The following is a 6,842-nucleotide window of genomic DNA, read 5'->3' on the forward strand; positions in this document are numbered from 1 at the left end:
GGGACCACTTGAGCCCAGGGCCTGCAGAGGCCCAGGTGTGTGGCCTGTCCACAGAGAGCCGCCTTGGGCGTTCCTACCTTGAAACAGCAGGAAATTAGACCCACGTGGGCTGGGCATGAGTCATAAACAACCCAAGATCTTCATATCCCACACAAAGAGCTAGAGGTGATGTCAGGTCACACAGAGCTGGTTGGATTTCGTTCTGTCGTTGCTGAGCTGTGAAATGTTGGGTAACTCATTTACAACTCCTTAAAGTCTGTTTGGTCATCTTAAGAAATGAAGTGGGTAACACCCACCTCCCAGGCTGGCTGTGAAGATTAGCAACTATGCTGTGTGCTAAGAAGGAATTCAGACAGGTTAGCAATTTTAATATGGCCCTAAAAAAGGAGAGGGCAAGAGAATCAGGAGCCCCTGGCATCCAGCTTTGATACTATCCAGCTTGGAGACCTGGGGTGAGTTGTATCTGTGTAGGGTAGGGCTAGATTTCAATTGTTGTTCAGGCTTTGAGCTTCTACACACACTCCCCCAGCACCCCCCGCCCCCTTTCTTCTCTTTGCTTCCCAGACAGCCTCTGTCCAGGTTCCAGGGAATCTGGCTCTAACACATAGCCTGCTAATGGGAGCACCTGTGGGGAGCACATCACAGGAAGAGCATCTGTCAGGGAACAGGGTGCAGAGGGAGAAAAGCTATATCCAGCAAGGATGGCCAGATATTGGGTCCCAGGATAGGCGTGATGACAGGCTGACAGCTGCCTTAAGCAGAGGTCCTGGAGGACATGGGAGGAAGGGAGCCAGGGTCTCGAGAGGCCTCCGGGAGGCCCACAGCACCCAGCACAGGCCCTTTCTGCTTGCAGATTTTTCTAGAGCACAAGGGCTCCTCTGCTGGCTTCTCAGCTTTGGCCTGGCCTGGCCTTTTCCAGTGCAGGAGGAATCTGTGTGTGTCCATGAATACTTGGCTACTGCCTGGGGCTGCCAGAAATTCTGAAGGCAAAGGCTGAGGAATTTGAAATATTTATGACTTCGCAGGATTGCTCCCAAACTGTGAACTTCTCCAAAGAGCCTTCTGGACTTCATTGTGGTTGCTCCTCCACTTGTAGAACCTGCCAAGAACTCTCAGGTCCCATTCTACAGGGACACACTGGCTGCAGAGAGGCCAGAGGGTGTCTGTGAGGCTGTCTGGGAAAAGTATGGACATTTGGAAGCCCATCCTGCTTGCGCCAAAAGAAGGAGCAGGGGAGGTGGATGCCAATGGCTTTGAGACTTTCTGTGAGGTGAGGTCAGAAGCCAAAGAAGAGACATCTACCTTGGGTAGATTGGCATGTTTTTTTCTAGATATTTCCTTCTCTCTCTCCCCAGTGGTCTCAGAGCATACAACTAATCTTGGCTGGCTCCTTGCTTAGCAGGGCTGCTAAGACTGAGAACCATCCCCTTCCTTTGCTCACTGCTAGAATTCTTCTCACCTACCCCTGCCCTGGTGCATCTGCCTGAACTCTGTCCAGCCTGTATGCTTATCTCTCACCTGGAGACCTTCAGCAGGCCTGGTTTTTCTCTGTGGCATCAGCAGGTCACCACCTAGCCTCTAATTCCCTCTCCTCCCCCAAACTGCCCAGAACCAAGCTCTCCTATCCCACCAACTCCAGCCCACAACCATATATACACAGTCTGCCCCCTGCTTTCTGTGGAAGGATAGTCAGAGTTCCAAAGGACCATGACAGGCCATTTCTTTATTGAAGATGAAGTGAGACTTCTTTAGGCATTCAGACCTGTGCCTCTTCCTAGAGCACTTCCAATAGCCCAACATTTGGCAACAAAAAGAAAAACCCTTTAGAGCTTTGTTAAAGCCTCCTTCGTCCAAGTTCAGTTTCTTGCAGCCAGTTACAGAAAGCCTCACCATGTCCTCTTCTTACTAGTTGAGCTAATGATGCATGTTTAAGGGATCACTGACTGATCACAGTTGGAATCAGATTCTACTGACTGATTGACACTGACCTTGATGCCCTTGCCTCCTGTATGGCTTGAGGCACCAAGGCCAAAGGATGGTAGAAGGCAGAAGGCATGGGAAAGAATGAAGACTGCACAGTCAGACAAAGATGGCTGTGAGTTCCATCTGGGGAACCTCTGTTTTTTCTTCAGTAAAACAGAAATAACAATAGCATTTCCCTGGCAGGTTAGCATCCACCTGGGAGGTAGTTTACTATGATGTCTATTAAGAGCCATCTGCCAGGCACTGCTTGGAATCTAGTAAGGTTTTGTTCAGTCTTCCTTTACCACTGGCGATTGCCACTGACTCATGACCGCTCCTGAGAGGGAGTGTCCATTCTTCCCTTGGCCTTGGGAGGTTCAGGTTATATGGCAAAGCCAAACGGGGATGAGCAGGTTCCAACATGGAATGTAGTAGCCAAGAGTCAAGATGGGGGTGAAAATTTGGAAGGAGAAGCTACCCAATTCCATGTGGGGTCTGCATTGGTGTGTATGGGGGTAGGGCAAAAGAAAGTAGCCAGATAGGAAGTTAAACAGAGAATACTATGTATAGGGTAACATACTATTGTGCCATCTTAATGGCTGTAGTGTTCTCCTGTGTCTGAGTCCATATTGCCAGAACTCCGAGCTCTGTCACTTAGGACATGTGATCTGGATCAAGTCAAACTCTTTATCTTCATTTCTTCCTTCTGTACAATAGTGATGATACTAGTGCCTATTTCATAGGATTGTTGAAAGGATGAAATGAGATTCCTTGGAGAAGTACACACTGTATATGTTCATGAAGCATCACTGTGGGTATCTTTTGAGAAGGGTATAAATGCTTTTGGCTATGTCTCAAGAAGTTTAGGTAGGGAGCATGTGCAAGATGGATGACCCAAATGAGAAACTAGTTAGGAGGCCACTGCAATCTCCAGGCTTATCAGAAGAGTCATAATTATGAAGAGCCTTGGGAATCTGAAGAGGAGGGATCAATGCAAAACTGGTGGCCCACGAGGAAGCCATCAATGGAGTTTATTGGATGTGCTGTAGGAGGCTGAAAATTCAGATTGTCTCTGAGGGTCTGGACAGGAGATGGCACCTCTAGAAGAGATGAGAGATGTCCACATAAGGAGCAAGGCTGGAAAGGATAAAAATTCAGTTTGGGCTATGCCAAAGGGGCTTAGGACATTTAGAAGGTGTTGTGAATGTAGAAATGGCCACTAGATTGGGGAGCTGGGACTAGAAGGAGAGTGAGCAGTGTTGGGAGTCAGAGATGTAAGGAGAGAATGTTGACATTTGGGAGCTGGAGAGAAGAAAAGACTCTGCTTAAGAGCAGAGAATGGGAGCCAGGGGACCAGTGAGAAATGGATAAATATAGCTTATCTGAAACTGGCAGCCAAGTTCTTGGAGGAGGGGATCATCTAGCTTAGCTGGTGCTGGGGAGTACCTCCCTTGCTCCCCCACCTTGGCTTGCTGCAGTAGCTTAGCTCTGCTTGCAGAATCCTGTCCTCACAAATCCAGAACCAATCCTGGATTTCAGCTTTTTAGAAAGCGGAGGACAGATTTTTAGGGATTCATAGAAGAAAGGAGAAAGGGAGGCAACGGGGTCAGGATGGATCTGTATAACGCAGGGAGTGTTTTAAGGAGAAAATGAGAGAGAATGCTAGAAATGTGTTTGGAGTGGATGTTTGGGAGCTAGAGGAGAGATGCCTGAGTGTGTAGATGGTGGAGGTCATCTGTCCCTCATTCCTGCAATGGGGCAGGTGGAAGACAGGGCGGCCTTGGAATTGAGGCGGGAAGATGTAGACAGAGGCAATGAGAAGAGATTTGGGGATATTCCTTAAAACAGCGTTGGTTTCATGGTGAAAGAAGAGAGGAAGATCTGAGAAAGGAGGGTGTTGGCATGGGAAGGAGAAAGGTTGGTGAGATGAAGAGAATTCATGAAACCAAGGGAGGATCTTCAGAAGCTAAAGAAGGATGACCTAGTAGTCAACTGGTGCCATTCTGTGGGTTACAAGTAGTGCCATGTTGGGGAATAAGAGCTGAAACACGAGTGGGCAAGATGTAAAGATGGGTTTAGAAAGAGAGGCCTGAGTGTGAGGTCAGAGTCAAAATGGCTGGTGGTTGAGCCTACACTAGTTAGGTATAGGATCCTTCATGGCTACTTAAAATCTTTGCTGTAAAGACAATGACTTCTTAGCAACAAGTAAGACTTCAGAAAAATGACCACAAATCTGTTTGGCTTTAGAGTGAGTTGGGTGGTTTTTGTAGCAGCCAATCTGTATGAAACATGGTTACTGATCCTGGTGAGAGATGTCCCCACAAATTACATGCCAGCTGGGGCTGGGGTGATTGTGAGGGAATCTGGCTGGGACCTTCAATGTTATCTATCTCACCATGTCACTGCATTACTTCAAATGAGCCCCATTCGTCATTGCCACTAGGATGGCAGGGGCGTTTGAGAAGAGACCTTGCATTTCCTGATCCTGTTTTGCACACAGACTTAGGGCTGAATGTAGAGCAGGAGCACCATAGTGGTTCTCTGGTGTGGTCACATGACTTGCTCATGGGCATTCTGATGGTGGCTAGCCAGGAAGAACCCTGGAATTCTTCTCATCCCACAGCATTTGGAGTCCTGCTTTATCCATGCTAGGCAGGCTTGTGCTGCTATGGGTGATCACCCTTTTGTGGGGATTGGAATTATCATGAAAAGAACAGGAGAAAAAGCGTAGTATTTTATTGACTAGTCACTCTCAAAACACCTGGGTCCAAAAGGCCTTTAATCTGTAAATGAAAGGTGTATGGATGAATGTTAAAACTAAAGCTTGCTGGGCACTGGTGCTCATGCCTATAATCCTAGCTACTCAGGAGGCTGATATCTGAGGATTGAGGTTCAGTCTCTGTGAGACTCTTATCTCCAATTAACCACACAAAAACCAAAAGTGGCTCTGTGGCTCAAGTTGTAGAGCGCTAGCCTTGAGCACAGAGAGGCTCAGGGACAGTGCTGAGGCCCTGAGTTCAAGCCTCACCACGGACAAAAAAACAAAACAAAAAGCAAACAAAAGCTCTCTGGCAGATCCCTGATGAAAGCCCCTGATGAAGACCTTAGCTTCCCCCAGGCAATGGCAGCCTTGTTTCTGGGTCTGGACAACATGTAATTCCATTGTAGAATAGTAGGATATTAAGGGAATTTGCTGAGAGAACCAGTGATGTATACAGTGCAGGCTCTAAGAATGCAACCTGCCCCTTCTTGCCAAGTGTACCCCATTGATCAGAGAGCTTAGTGAAGAGATGGAGACAGACGAGAGCACCTGGGTTCCAGTAACCTAGCTTAGTGTGCCATTGCTGGTCATCATCTCATTGCTTATTGCTAATCCCAAATGCCCAGTTCAGTGAGAGTTTATCTTCTTCAGTATCATAAGAAATAAGGGAAGACGTGGTAACCATTGCAGCCTGAGCAAGGAAAGCCTTCAGAAATGCCGACAAATATTTGCCAAGGGCAGGCAGTATGTTTCTGCAGGCGGATGGCAAGGCCATTGTCAAGGTTTCCAGGAAGTCACAGAATAGCGGGATTGTTGTGCAGCCCCAGCCCCGGCTCCCATATGGAGCAAACGTGAAACAGATTAAACATTTATCTATTGTCCTGTCCTCCTCAATAAAACATCACACTCTTTAAAGTGGTTGCTTTAATGACGTTTGTGTGTCTTGGAATGCCGCCCTGGCTCAACCAATCCCATCCGAAGATGTGAAAACATGAAAATCGATAAAAAGAAATGAAAAGTCTGTTTTGCTGATAAGATGCCATTTATCTTAATCATGGGTGCTTCTCAGAATTTCCTAAGTGCTTTCAAATGTCAGCCATCAAAGCTAGACCCCCATGCGCATGGAGGAGGGGAGGGGAGCCGAAGCAAGGACCCAGACTGCTCTGCTCTTGGTGGCCACGGTCTACCAAGGAGAAAGCACTATAGTGGAGCCAGCACCAGTGACTGCTTCCCAAACCAGCCGCTCCCATGGGGGATTTCCAAGGGCCTTGAACTCTGGGCCTGGGCGCTGTCCCTCAACTCTTCAGCTCAAGGCTAGTGCTCTACCACTTGAGCCACTTCTGGTTTTCTGGTGGTTTATTGGAGAGTCTCATGGACTTCCCTGCCTGGGCTGGCTTTGAACTGCGATCCTCAGATCTCAGCTTCCTGAGTAGCTAGGATTACTGTCTTGAGCCACCAGTGCCCAGCAGATATTTTGGTATTTCAAAACTCCTTCCTAGGAAAGATACTTTACAGGACACCGATAGTGAGGCTTCGGTGAGCTCCTGTTGTAGGCTTTCTATAACATGATAACATTGTTACACTCATTGTGTTGACTAGTGAGAATAATTAGTACTGCACACCCAAGAAGCTTATCTAAGTCAGCTCTTCACATCCAGGGGTTCTGCAACCATGGGTCCAACCAAGTGCAGTCAGTCATCATTCCCCAACAGTACACTGCAACAGCATTTATGTTGTATTAAGTTTTAACGTAGAGGGAGCAGATGTGTACAGTTATGTGTAAATATGATGCCATTTTATATACAGGACTTGCGCATAAAGAGATTCTGCTATCTGTAGGTGATTCTGAAACTAATTCCCTGAGGGGACCATGGGATAGCTGTGTCTCATCCTGCACACAGGTTGGCTGGCAGCACTCCTGGTGTGACCTCACCTCCCTTGCCAATGGGATCAAACACAGCAAGAGCAGGGAGGGCATGTTGATCCCCAGAGTTCAGGATCTGGCCTGGAGTCTTCTTTATTCACATGCACAGCCAGATCCATTCTGTGGGTTCCTTTATCTCTTCTCAGAGGCCATGCTTAGAGGTTAGGGGAGGCCTGGGGGCTCCCATCCTTTCTG

Source organism: Dipodomys spectabilis, unplaced genomic scaffold (assembly GCF_019054845.1).
Source record: "Dipodomys spectabilis isolate Male_0828 unplaced genomic scaffold, ASM1905484v1 ptg000145l, whole genome shotgun sequence".
NCBI lineage: Eukaryota > Metazoa > Chordata > Mammalia > Rodentia > Heteromyidae > Dipodomys > Dipodomys spectabilis.